Source organism: Drosophila pseudoobscura, chromosome 3 (assembly GCF_009870125.1).
Source record: "Drosophila pseudoobscura strain MV-25-SWS-2005 chromosome 3, UCI_Dpse_MV25, whole genome shotgun sequence".
Classification (NCBI taxonomy): Eukaryota; Metazoa; Arthropoda; class Insecta; order Diptera; family Drosophilidae; genus Drosophila; species Drosophila pseudoobscura.
In genome coordinates, this window is record NC_046680.1 from 979,303 (window position 1) to 994,177 (window position 14,875).

The following is a 14,875-nucleotide window of genomic DNA, read 5'->3' on the forward strand; positions in this document are numbered from 1 at the left end:
CCTTATTGCATGTGTCGCAATTTGTGTTTACGGATACGTTTTTAATTTTATCCCGATTACACGTTCTTTCTCACAAAGATTCTTTAAATTTTGAAAATTTAAAGGCCCGTAGCGGCTGTGCCATTTTTTTGCAAGAGATATATCGGATATCAAATGCACTGCATCAGTGGTTTTTTCCACTCCATACACGTATAAATTGTTTTCTTGTACCGCTCCCAACATTATATGTCCATGTTTATTTCGCACTAAAGCTTCTGAATTTCCGAATGTAGTGACATTCCCGAACTCGGCTGCTTTGCTCACCGACAAAAAATTCATTTTTAAATCCGGCACATTCAACACGTTTCGCAATTCTATATTTGTTTCATTTGATTTAATTTTTACAGTTCCAATACCTAGGGACTCAATATCCTTTTCTGCAGCCAACATAATGGTTGTGTTTTTCTTATTAAAGGTTTCAAACAAATTTTTATTACAACACATATGCGATGTTGCCCCACTGTCGATACACCAAGAATTTTTTCGCTGCTTGACAACGCAGCTGTGCATTAAACAGTTTGATTTTTCATCCCGCACTCTTTCGTATTATCTTTGTTGCTTTTGCACTCGGATGCGCGGTGCCCGCTTTGTTTACATTTGTAGCATTTTCCTCGAAACTCGCGTTGCTCGTTGGATTTCTGGCCGTCTCGTTTGCTGTCTTTTCGACTGGCGCCGTAATTCTTCGAACGCGCACCGTTTCTTTGAGTCTGTGTGTGTGCGTACACTGCCTGTACAGCAAGCTCACGATCGTCTCTTTCGTCTTTACGTGCTCCTTCTTCAAGTATTTTTACTTTTACCGTTTCGAACGACGGCAGACTGTCGCGTGTTTCTATCGCCACGACGAAATTTTCCCAACCGCTGGGCAAGCTCGACAACAACATTATTACTTTTAGCTCGTCTTGAATGTCGGTATTTAGCTCGGCTAACTTTTCAGTAATTTCCACGAAAGAATTTACATATTGTACCACGTTATCACCGTTTTGCATATTTTGCCGCAAAAGTTTTTGGTATAACTGTACCTTTCGCACTGGTCCCACTGACACATGTACATCGCGTAATTTTTGCCACGCCTACTTCGACGTTGTGCACGACTTTATGTGCATCAACTGCGTTGCTTTTACATTTAATATAATACATGCCAACGCCTTTTGATCAGCCTTGTCCCACTGTGCCAAGTGTTCCTGTGTTCCTGCTGCTTCCTCCTGTGGCCTTTCGGCTTTACCACTTACATATGTCCACAAATCCGTTGTGATCAATACACTACGCATGGACATAGACCACACATCGTAATTGTCTTCCCCCAATTTTTCAATTTGCAGAGACACACTCATTTTGTTTTAATTGCTACACGCCACTTTCTAACTAGTGCACGATTTATTTGCAATTGCATCAAACAAAATATTAACTTCCAGTTCTACCACGGTTTTTTAATGGTCTTTAATACACGCCCGATCTTTCGGTGATCAGGGCCCATAACCTATTGTGAATTGCGCCTTTTGTCATGTATTAAATAGAGAACGACGCGTCTGTGCTCATAAGTGGTTTATTCAGAACAGAAGAGATGACATGTGTACTTACATACGAATAGGAGAGACGAGAGATAACAGAGGCTCTCGCTGTTCATGTACATTATGTTAATTAGCGTTTCCAGACAGATCATATTATGGTTACACTTCAAATTTCAACAGATATAAGTTTCCCGCCACCGGAAATAAGTTGTCCGCCAGCGGAGCGACGTTTTTTCGTCAGCAGAGATAAGTTGTCCGGCAGGGGATATAAATTTCCCGCCGCCGGAGGTAAGTTTTCTGCCAGCGGAGAGACGTATTTCGGCAGCAGAGATAAGTTGTCCGGCAAGTGATTTATATTTCCCGCCACCAGAAATTAGTTTTCCGCCACCGGAGAGACGTATTTCGTCAGCGGAGATAAGTGGTCCGCCTGCGGATATAGATTTCCCAGCACCGGAAATAAATTTCCCGTCAGCGGAGAGTCGTATTTCGTCAGCAGAGATAAGTTGTCTAGCAGCGGAGATAAGAAGTCTGTCAGCGGAGAAAAGTTTTCCGCCCGCGGATATTAATTTCCCGCCACCGGAGATAAGTTTTCCGCCAGCGGAGAGACGTTTTTTGTCAACAGAGATTCCCGCCGCCGGAGATAAATGTTCTGCCAGCGGAGATTAGTTTTCTGCCGGCGGAGAAACGCAGTTCGTCAGCGGAGATAAGTTGTCCGGCAATGGCTATAAATTTCCCCCTCTGGAGAAAAGTTTTCCGCCAGCGGATATAAATTTCCCACCACCGGAGATAAGTTTTCCGCCAGCGGAGATAAGAAGTCTGTCATCGGAGAAAAGTTTTCCGCCCGCGGATATTAATTTCCCGCCACCGGAGATAAGTTTTCCGCCAGCGGAGAGACGTTTTTTGTCAACAGAGATAAGTTGTCCGGCAGGGGATATAAATTTCCCGCCGCCGGAGGTAAATGTTCTGCCAAAGGAGATAAGTTTTCTGCCGGCGGAGAAACGTAGTTCGTCAGCGGAGATAAGTTGTCCGGCAATGGCTATAAATTTCCCCCTCTGGAGAAAAGTTTTCCGGCAGCGGATATAAATTTCCCGCCACCGGAGATAAGTTTTCTGCAAGCGGAGAGATGTATTTCGTCAGCAGAGATAAGTTTTCCGCCAGCGGAGAGACGTATTTCGTTAGCAGAGATAAGTTGTCCGGCAGGGGATATAGATTTCCCGGCACCAGAAATAAGTTTTCCGCCAGCGGAGAGACGTATTTCGTTAGCAGAGATAAGTTGTCTGGCCGGGGATATAAACTTCTCGCCGCCGGAGATAAGTTTTCTGCCAGCGTAGAGACGTATTTTGTCAGTAGAGATAAGTTGTCCAGGGAATAGGATTTCCCGCCGCCGGAGATAAGTTTTCCGCCAGCGGAGAGACGTATTTCGTTAGCAGAGATAAGATGTCCGGCAGCGGATATAGATTTCCCGCCGCCGGAGATAAGTTTTCCGCCAGCGGAGAGACGTATTTCGTTAGCAGAGATAAGTTGTCTGGCAGGGGATATAGATTTCCTGCCGCCGGAGATAAGTTTTCTGCAAGCGGAGAGACGTATTTTGTCAGTAGAGATAAGTTGTCCGGCAGGGGATATATATTTCCCGCCACGAGAAATAAGTTTTCCGCCAGCGGAGAGACGTATTTCGTTAGCAGAGATAAGTTGTCCGGCAGGGGATATAGATTTCCCTCCACCGGAAATAAGTTTTCCGCCAGCGAAGAGATGTATTTTGTCAGCAGAGATAAGATGTCCGGCAGGTGATATAAATTCCTCGCCGCCATAAGTAAAGTAAGTAAATGTTCTGCCAGCGGAGACAAGTTTTCTGCCGGCGGAGAAACGTAATTCGTCAGCGGGGATAAATTGTCTGTCAGGGGAATAAAAAATTCCCGCCGCCCGAAATAACATTTCTGCCAGCGGAGAATCGTAGTTCGTCAGAGGAGATAAATTGTCTGCCAGCGGAGATAAGTTGTCCGCCAGCGGATATAGATTTCCCTTGACCGGAAATAAGTTTTCCGCCAGCGGAGAGACGTATTTCGTTAGCAGAGATAAGTTGTCAGGCCGGGGATATAAACTTCTCGCCGCCGGAGATCAGTTTTCTGCAAGCGGAGAGACGTATTTTGTCAGTAGAGATAAGTTGTCCGGCAGGGGATATAAATTTCCCGCCGCCGGAGGTAAATGTTCTGCCAGCAGAGATAAGTTTTCTGCCGACGAGGAACGTAGTTCGTCTGCGGAGATAAGTTGCCCGGCAGGGGATATATATGTAAAGGACAGTGTATCAAGCAGTTAACACTATCCCATCTAAATTAACATTTGAACTTAAGATACCATCGATAAGACCTAACCGATATAACCAGACTTAACCGATGTTTAAAAGACCTAGCCGATAAGGGGCTATCGATATGGGAGTCGGTTGTTGGAAGTAGAAGCAGAAAGTTGAACAAAAAGTCGGAAGAACAGAATCATTAATTGCACATCTTAAATCAAACACTTTGTACTCTTTTTCGATCAAAACATTATTAATAAACGATACTTTAATATTAATCTTACATTTGGGGGCAGAAGCTGATGCAAGAAGAGGATTGTTGAAAAGTTGTTAAAGTTGTTGTTTGTAGCTACATAAAGTTGTAAAGTTGTTGTTGGTGGCTATAAACATTAAGTTGAACAATCAAAATTCTGTGAGCATAACAGTAGACACGGATTTTAATAAAAGATCAGTCGTTTAATTCGGTAGAAAAATTGTGAAAATCATTGTCGCGTCGCAGCGTCGCCTTTTCCGTGCGCAGTACATACATAAGCAGAAAAAACACGCACAGACACGTTGTGTGTGATACACACTTATAAACAGAAAAGACAAGCACTCGTCGGGTACACAGACACAAGTCGAAAAGAGCCGCAAAATGATGCAAACACCGCCGCCGTTGCATTGGAAAGAGAGAGAGAAGGTGCTGTACCAGGAACGTCGCGCCCGAGTGCAAACGAGATGGAAGATTTAGAAAATGCGGAAAAGAATACTGAGGACAAGATTGATCAAATGATAAAGTTGCTAAGTTTGAAAGTGCTTTGCGATGAGCAACGAGAAATGAAGATCGCTCCAGATAATTTTACAAAAGTTGTGAGCGATTGTGATGGAAAATCGGTTCCCATAGAAAAATGGTTTGAGATTTTCGAAAAAAATGCCGACGCATATGAGCTTACTGAAAAGCAAAAGTATGTGCAGGCCAGAGGAAAAATGACCGGTGCAGCTAAGCTTTTCCTTGAAGCAGAATGCGTGTGCACCTATGAGGAACTCAAGAACGTATTATTGGATGAATTCACATGTAGCTATAACAGTGCAGACATTCATAAGCTGCTGCAAGAAAGAAAGAGGAAGAGTAGTGAGTCGATGCACGAGTACTTGCTGCAGATGAGAAAAATAGCAGCAGTCGGACATGTTGAAGACGCGGCTGTTATAAGCCATATTGTGAACGGTCTGGACATAAGAAAAGAGTATAAGTATGCCATGTATCGCTGTAAGACCTTCAGGGCCTTGAAAGAAGAGTTCGATATCTATGATCGTTTGAACATATTGGAGAAGAAGGGCAATAACGAACAGCATAAGACGAGTTTCAAGCAGCAAAGTGGGCAAAGCGGTAAAAAAGAATATTGCTATAACTGTGGATCAGGAGAACACAAAAGCAAAGACTGCAAAGCCGAAACGAAGTGTTTTAACTGCAATCAGAATGGTCACATTTCGCGTAACTGTCCTTATGAAGCTGATAAAGTTGATAAAGTCCGCGTCATTTTGGATCGCACTCGCATGAAAAAAATTCAAATAAACGGCATTGTAGTTGACTGTCTTGTGGATACAGGGTCAGATGTAACCATAATCAAAGAGAGTATGTTGAAGACCATGAAAAACGTTAAACTTTTGAAGTGCAAAACTATGTTGCGCGGTCTGGGTCAGATATCAACAAAGCCTGTTGGATACTTTAATGCAGAAGTTACCGTGTAGTTCGTCTTCTGTCTGATGGAGGGAACAGCGGTGATATATGTCCCTAGTCTTTACCCACCCAACCATGACAAACGCGTTTGCATTCGGGCGTTGTCCCAATTCAAAGATCCAACATCTTCTAGTGCATTTTTAGGGAGATTTGCATATGTACTTGACGGACGGAGATAATATTTAGTTTAGGCAGACATATTCATGATTACAAATTCCTTTTATTTTTATGTTAAATGTCCCTAACCATGTGAGATTGTATTGATATATATACTTTTTTCACATAAATTATAGATATAATCCGATTCCTTACATTTACAAATAAACAAAAATATACAGACTTCCTTCTACTTGGATCAGCAAAAAAAACTTAATTATTTGAGCATTTGAGGGGGGAAATATTCTTTCAAATCAGTATATATATATCTACTTTAACAAACTTACGCCTGCATTGGTGTATAGTCATTGTGGTTTCAGCCACTAGTGGTACTCACAGTAATTGGTTAAACTCATCGGTGTATCGTTGGGCCCAAGATGACTTTGACGGATTCATTTGTATGCACTGTGTAATTTAGAGGTTGGTCAGTATAAATGTATGTATATATATAAAGAGAAACGCATTATCCCGAACTCATATTGCTCAGTTTTCAAAATCTTCAATTACTTTACAAATTTACTCATTGGAGGAAGCTATTTAGTTACTACATTAATCAACACAATGATAAACGAGATATGAATATGTGGATCTAATCAGCTGGTTCTTAGAGCAGCAGCGTATAGATTTTTATGTGATAATGATAAAGGCAAACGGGAACTTGCACTTGAAATTTAACTTGAGAAACACGGGAATCAAAATAAACAAAAATCTGCTGACAGCAAGAGTGGTTCTGAGGCAATGTGGTTTAGGCTAGCCTAATTACTCAATCCTTTGTAAATTTTCGTAGGTTGGTGACGATTATGTCCTCCTGTTTTTTTGAGATCGGCAGGTTCAAACTAAAGTTCGGACATCCAGCAGTGGTGTATGGTGGTCGGTCTTTTACGAGCCGTAAATGATTTCCGATATTGAGCTAGCCCAACGTCAACGGTTCAGCCTTCACTTTGCCGCCGTGGATGGGCACTGCACTAACTCCCAAACGGTCAGCTTGGTTGTTTTAGTAGTTGATACCGTAGATTGGTTGGCCGGCTTGGCTGTATTAAGATTTTCCAGTACTCCTATCCCTAAATAAAACTGTGTCAGAACCTTATCTTTCCACGGTGGACTAACGTACCTTTGCTTCTTTCAAGAATTTCACTTTATTTTCACTTTTCCCTCGGGTAGTTCAGCTAACGCCACTCTTCGGATTTATTAATCCATATAAACAGCGGATGATTAGATAATAGTGAAAAATTGGAAGTTATGTAACTCCACGTGTCTTCACCATTCACTCTGCGATTGCGAAAATAACGAAAACCTATATATACGTGTGCCGTAAGTGAAACTATGCAGGGGAATGATTTCACATGAATAAAGTCTATTCGCCTGTACCTATTGCATTCCTAAGCTGAGCTTTAAGCTTTAACATAACTGTGCAATCGGATGATCTTCTGGATCTCCTGCATTCCACCAATTTCTTCGAGCTATGCTAGCGAGGGCGGTATGAAAAGTATCTTTCTAGAAAGTGTAGCTAACTTGTTTGACCTTTTCCTTTTTTCTTTTGATTTTCGAATAGTTGGACACTACAACCACAGATAATGAAACAAGACCTGCTCGAAGGTACATTATCTGAAAAAATGCTGTTATTTATTCTTCACCTGAATATCTTTGAGATGGAAAACTCCAATATTTTTCCCTGCTGGGTTTACCAACTCATAATAATATGGGCTTCTTTTTTTGAGAACCTTTGCAGAAATGAAAACCGGAGCTAACTTCGAACTAAACGTCTTACTCGCGTTGCTCTGGGTAAAGTTACGAGCAAAAACCTCGTCACCCGTTTTAAGTTGTACGTTCCTACTCCGTAGATTATATTTCTTCGCGTTAAGCTCATGTGATTTCTTTATGTTTTTCTTAGCGTCTTGTCTTGCCAGTTGTAACAGATCGGAGTGTTCTAATCGGACGTCGTTGCTTAGCAGATCCATGTTTCGCAATAGGGTATAATCTTCTCCGTTCAGAATCATGTTCTGACCAAAAACAAGGAAATATGGTGAATAACCAGTACTTCGATGCACAGCTGCTCTAAGTGCACCATTGATAGCGTTCAAATTAGCGTCCCAATTGGAATGGTCACTTCCAATATAAGCGCGGATGGCTGCCAGAACCGATCTGTTTAATCGTTCACTAGCATTGGCCTGAGGAGAATATATAGCCGTACACCGATGTGTAATGCCAAAACTTGTAAGAAAAGCTTCGAAAAAACTAGATTTGAACTGCGAACCATTATCTGTTAGAACAACTTCAGCACTCCAAAGGTGTAGAATATGGAGCTTTCCAGGTATTCACACATTTTTGGCGCCGTGAACTTCTTTAGAGGGCTAAGAAAATGGAATTTCGTGTTATGGTCTACCACTATAAACAACCCAATGTTTCCATATTTAGTACGGGGGTACGGACCTAGTAGATCCATATACAAGCATTGAAAGGGGCGGTCTGATGTTAATGGTCGGCCCATCGGAGGTTTTAACATTTTGTTCGGACTCTTAGTAGATCGACAAATATGGCATTCTCAGATGTACTCTCGAATTTGGCTTACCATTCGGGGCCAGAAGAAATACCTTTTGAGTTTTTCTACCGTCTTAGCCATACCACAATGTGCAGAGCTTGGCGCATCATGTGCTTGTTGCAATACTTCTGGGATCATCGCGGAGGGTACCCAAAGTTTCCAGGATTCCTTGTGTTTCTCATTATCTCTATTGAACTCGGTTCTTTTATAAACATATCCATCAATAACTTTTAAGTCAAGCAGTTTTGACTGATTCTCTTGTACTCGTTGAATCACGCTAAGATATTCCGGCGACTTAAAATGACTTGACTGTAAATCAATCATGGGACCACTGGCAACGAATTCTTCTATAGCAGGTTGGTTACGTCGAGACAGGGCGTCAGCAACAACGTTTTCTGACCCTCGCCTATGTGTAATAGAAAAATTGAATAATTGTAATTTCATCGACCACCTCGCTAGTCTTCCAGAAAGATCTTTCTGCTTCATCAACCATTTTAAAGACGCATGATCCGTTACTACCACAAAATCTTGACCTTCTATATAGGCACGAAATTTTTTTATACCCTTGATAACGGCTAAGCATTCCAGTTCGCTAACGGTGTAGTTCCGTTGGGCTTTCGATAATTTTTCCGACATATACGCGATTGGGAGTTCCACACCCTCACGCTCTTGCGCCAGGACACAACCTATCCCGTAGGTACTTGCATCACACAGTAAGATAAATTGGCTTGTGAAGTCTGGGGTAATCAAAATCGGAGCTGATGTTAAACGCGATTTTAGAAGATTGAAAGCTTTTTCGGCATCATCATTCCAAATTATAGACTTTTTGTTCTTTAACAATTCCGTCAGTGGAAAGCTTATGGTGGCATAATTTTCGACAAATCGCCGATACCAACCAGACAATCCTAAGAACCGACGCAACTGTTTTATAGATGTAGGAACAGGAAACTCATTGACGGCCTTTATTTTCCCTGGATCAGTCAGAATTTGTCCTTCTCGAATGATGAATCCCAAATACTTTATTTCGCGCATACAAAACTTGGACTTCTCAATATTAATAGTCAGATTAGCCTTTTTTAGGCAAGCCGAAATTTCCTGAAGCGTGACCAAATGTGACTCGAAATCCTCTGACAGCACAAGTAAGTCATCTAAATATACAAAGACGCATTTTCTTAGATGGGCCGGTATAACCTGGTCCATTAGTCGACAGAGGGTTTGCGCAGCATTGCAGAGCCCGAACGGCATTGTTTTATATTGATATAGTGGCCTGTTTGGCACTGTGAAGGCCGTACATTGCCGTGACTTTTCCTCGAGTGGTATCTGCCAAAAGGCGTGCTTCATATCTAGGCCTGTTATGAACCTAGCTGGCGGCAATCGACTCAAAATACCGTCTATATGAGGTAACGGATAAGCATCCTTTATAGTGACCTTATTTACCTCACGCGAATCTAAGCAAAGCCTGTTCTTTTCCCCTTTCCGCACCAACACGCAATTACTGCTCCATGGACTTGAAGACATTTAAATTACGTCTAGGGCTAACATATGATCGACTTCGGCAAACATCAGTTTCTCTATTGCTGGTGACACTGGCCAATGTCTTTGCTTGATGGGTGTTGCGGATCCGACTTCTATTTTATGCGTTATCAAATTTGTTCTGCCTAAACCTTGCTTGGCAAATGATGGAAAAACTTCTACAACGGCCTTTAGGCGACTTTGTTGTTCATTTGACAAAAGATGCCACTTGGGGAGTTCTTGGTCATGAGTCTCTACACCCACATCTAGCTCGGAAACCAGCGCGTTGTTGATGCTATCTGTTAATCCAAACTGATGCCAAAAGTCTATCCCGAGATAAATATCTTGTTTGAGACCTGGGATAATAAAAAGATCTAACCATGCTGTTTTCTTTCGATAAGTAATTTGAGTTTGTAATTTGCCAACAACCTTACTTGGCGTTCCATTAGCAGTTCGTATGTTGCCGGAGCACTTTTTGGTTTTTTCTAACGCTAGGAACTCCAGTGCTGCCTTGCCTCCGACACAACTCAGGGTTGCCCCAGAGTCTAGGAGCGCAGTGTAGTTATTCCCTTCAATGCATACTTCTGTGTACAGTCTGTTATCAGTTTTACTAAAAATCGCGGCTACTAGTTTTTTTCTGTCAGAGCGAATCGATTTCCAATACTGTCTTAATCGCTTCGTCGACCTTCTTTGGGTCAGATGGATTTTGGAATTTATAGTCTCGCCAAACAATTTATCGCGAAGCTTATTGTAATTAGCTATCCTTACATGTAATGGAATAGTAGAGAAATGGGGTTTGGCTTCTTCTAACTTATTTTCTAAACTAGTTTTTGCCTTTGTTTCATTTGACAATTTTACGGGTATACTAGGAGTCTTCACAGTTTCGGGTGCGTCCAGGTTTTGTCGATCGACACACCCGCCGGTCGGTTTCCCGCTGGATTACATCTGGGACATTTCGGCTTGAACATTTCCTTAGCGCCACAACCATAACAAAATATACTCTAGACAATCATCAAATCGATGGCCAGGTTTTTCACAGTTCCAACAGGTTAGGTTTGATGGCTTCCGTTGAATCGCGAGGACTTCTGGATCTGGCGCATTCGATTCTACCTGAGTTTGTTTCTCGTACGCGTCAGTTAGCTCGTTAATATAGGAACGCAAAGTTCGTGGCTTACAAGCTTTTATGTCATTGTAGAATTGTTCATGTTTTCGCACTTCGACACGTAATTGTGACCTATTTGATATTCTCGTACGCGTCAGTTAGCTCGTTAATATAGGAACGCAAAGTTCGTGGCTTACAAGCTTTTATGTCATTGTAGAATTGTTCAAGTTTTCGCACTTCGACACGTAATTGTGACCTATTTGATATTCTTAAATGCAGTAGCTCATGGTGCAAACTTGGTTTACCATTCCTAATCAGCAACTCGACTAATTGACTTTCGGACATGCCTTGTTGAAGTCTATCTACTAAATCCTCTATTGCGCACTGATAATCATCAAAAACTTAATTTTCGCCTTGTCTGCGTTTCCGTATCTTTTCCCATATGTCAAGGTCAGTTTCAGCGTCCTCAAATCGTTTGCGAAATTCAAAACAAAAGGTTTCCCAAGAAAAATTGGTATGGTTACGGTGGAATTTCCAAAACCAATCACTGGCCTTATTAGCGAACAAGAGATACAGGTGATCACAAAGTACTTGATAATCATTAGTTAAGTTCTGTTCAGTTAAAGAGCGTATTCGATATATAAAATCTTCCATCCTCATACCATTCTTCGATCCGTCAAACTTTAGCCGCCAATTTTGAATTATGTTAGCTGCCTTTGCAGGTGCTAACTGTGCATTTGACCTACTTCTACTACTACTGTGACTTGAGTTGTTTCCTGCTAACGAAGTACGTACGCCGGACTGCCTATTCCCAGTCTCCACATTTTCCACTGCTTGTGTGGCGATGTTTAGATTGAGTGTAGCCAGTTGTCTCTGAATTGTCTCTTCGATGTTTTTATTCAAAATATCCACCATGTCATCTATCATATTTTCTTGTTGGACGCTTAAGGCGTTCTGTATGTACCTTACTATGTCGTCTGGCGATTTTCCCGATAAATTTTCTTCCTGCTCTGACCGACTAGGATCTGTATGTCGCGATTTTGATCTAGTGGTCACGCCTCCTTTCGAACTGATGGGCCTACCTCTGCCTCGGTTCTTATAAAGGCCTCCCATTCTTTTCAGAGTATGGGCTCCTGGGTCTGTAGCTGAAATATCTTTGATTCCTGTCTCTGCCTCTTCGGCTGCGTCACCAAGTTCCGCTGCAAGGGTATTATTACCATAACGTAGTTGCGAAATAAGGCAGCATACCGCACATATCGGACAAGCCGGTGTGGTCGTGATTGCTTCTATTACACAACATTTATGAAATCTATGATTACACGGAGTACTTGCAACTAACTCAAAGACCAAGATTACTTCATTACAAATATAGCAAAACGGATCGCTTTGTTCGCGAATGCCATCGAGATTTTCATTACTATGAGTAACAGGCATTTTAGCCATTTATTGTTAATTCACTAACACAAAAACTTTCTCGAAACAAATTGCTTATCCCCTAATGTCCGTCTTTCCTTAGCTCATCAATATCTCAAAATACAAGAAAACAGACAAAAACGAAAACTCTCCTCCAGCGCATTCCTCTATTTTAACTAACTATTGTTGTTATTCATCTACAACCATCTCAAATTGCTGGACAATGTCCGAAATTCTCCAGAGCATCGTAAATCCAAAACATTGTTTGAGATTGTTTCCTGTCAATTGTTTGTTTGTTTATTGTTTATTTTGCTCAGCATAGATCTATCAGGGTCGATCAATCCGGTATCCGAATTGCAATCGCTAAGTCCACCGATCGATTCCAGCCGAATACAAAACAACTTGATGTGCAGCAAATGTGAAATAAATGGATGGATTTGTAGAGCTTAAATGGGACTTAAAGAAAACTTTTCGTGCCCCACGTTGGGCGCCATATTTGTGTTGTGTTCAGTCTTTGCCAGTGAGTTAGGGCCAGAGCCTATTTAGGCTCTAACTCCGACAGTGGCCAATAGATGGTTTTTTTCTGACCTCATGTTAATAGGAAGCTAGGTTCGAATGCGCGCATTCTTGCTGTGCTCGGGTCCAGCTCGTCGGATTGGTCGGGGTTCTTTCTCCCCTAGCTACACAGTTTTCCTGACACAAATCAATATAATGCGCTTCAAAAAAAATAAGCAGGATCTCGACGTTAATATCAATAACCAATAAAAAAAACTCATTTCCACTCTGCGCCGATACGCATTTAGAAAACGCTTAGAAAAAGTGTAGTTCGTCTTCTGTCTGATGGAGGGAACAGCGGTGATATATGTCCCTAGTCTTTACCCACCCAACCATGACAAACGCGTTTGCATTCGGGCGTTGTCCCAATTCAAAGATCCAACATCTTCTAGTGCATTTTTAGGGAGATTTGCATATGTACTTGACGGACGGAGATAATATTTAGTTTAGGCAGACATATTCATGATTACAAATTCCTTTTATTTTTATGTTAAATGTCCCTAACCATGTGAGATTGTATTGATATATATATTTGTTTCACATAAATTACAGATATAATCCGATTCCTTACATTTACAAATAAACAAAAATATACAGACTTCCTTCTACTTGGATCAGCAAAAAAAACTTAATTATTTGAGCATTTGAGGGGGAAAATATTCTTTCAAATCAGTATATATATATCTACTTTAACAAACTTACGCCTGCATTGGTGTATAGACATTGTGGTTTCAGCCACTAGTGGTACTCACAGTAATTGGTTAAACTCATCGGTGTATCGTTGGGCCCAAGATGACTTTGACGGTTTCATTTGTATGCACTGTGTAATTTAGAGGTTGGTCAGTATAAATGTATGTATATATATAAAGAGAAACACATTATCCCGAACTCATATTGCTCAGTTTTCAAAATCTTCAATTACTTTACAAATTTACTCATTGGAGGAAGTTATTTAGTTACTACATTAATCAACACAATGATAAACGAGATATGAATATGTGGATCTAATCAGCTGGTTCTTAGAGCAGCAGCGTATAGATTTTTATGTGATAATGATAAAGGCAAACGGGAACTTGCACTTGAAATTTAACTTGAGAAACACGGGAATCAAAATAAACAAAAATCTGCTGACAGCAAGAGTGGTTCTGAGGCAATGTGGTTTAGGCTAGCCTAATTACTCAATCCTTTGTAAATTTTCGTAGGTTGGTGACGATTATGTCCTCCTGTTTTTTTGAGATCGGCAGGTTCAAACTAAAGTTCGGACATCCAGCAGTGGTGTATGGTGGTCGGTCTTTCACGAGCCGTAAATGATTTCCGATATTGAGCTAGCCCAACGTCAACGGTTCAGCCTTCACTTTGCCGCCGTGGATGGGCACTGCACTAACTCCCAAACGGTCAGCTTGGTTGTTTTAGTAGTGGATACCGTAGATTGGTTGGCCGGCTTGGCTGTATTAAGATTTTCCAGTACTCCTATCCCTAAATAAAACTGTGTCAGAACCTTATCTTTCCACGGTGGACTAACGTACCTTTGCTTCTTTCAAGAATTTCACTTTATTTTCACTTTTCCCTCGGGTAGTTCAGCTAACGCCACTCTTCGGATTTATTAATCCATATAAACAGCGGATGATTAGATAATAGTGAAAAATTGGAAGTTATGTAACTCCACGTGTCTTCACCATTCACTCTGCGATTGCGAAAATCACGAAAACCTATATATACGTGTGCCGTAAGTGAAACTATGCAGGGGAATGATTTCACATGAATAAAGTCTATTCGCCTGTACCTATTGCATTCCTAAGCTGAGCTTTAAGCTTTAACATAACTGTGCAATCGGATGATCTTCTGGATCTCCTGCATTCCACCAATTTCTTCGAGCTATGCTAGCGAGGGCGGTATGAAAAGTATCTTTCTAGAAAGTGTAGCTAACTTGTTTGACCTTTTCCTTTTTTCTTTTGATTTTCGAATAGTTGGACACTACAACTACCTGTTGGGGATCAAATTTGATCTTGCCACTGACTGTGCGGCGTTTAAGCAGACAACAACG

At 41.3% G+C, this 14,875-nt stretch overlaps 1 long non-coding RNA gene across 1 annotated transcript; it reads right to left on the reverse strand.

The window, feature by feature from the left end:
- Window positions 1-6,711: 6,711 nt before the first annotated feature.
- LOC117183667 (uncharacterized) lies at window positions 6,712-7,222 on the reverse strand. Its single transcript, XR_004468803.1, has 2 exons — window positions 6,822-7,222; window positions 6,712-6,771 (listed from the first exon to the last, which is right to left on the reverse strand). It is a non-coding gene; the product is annotated as an uncharacterized lncRNA (long non-coding RNA).
- Between the last annotated feature and the right edge of the window lie 7,653 nt (window positions 7,223-14,875).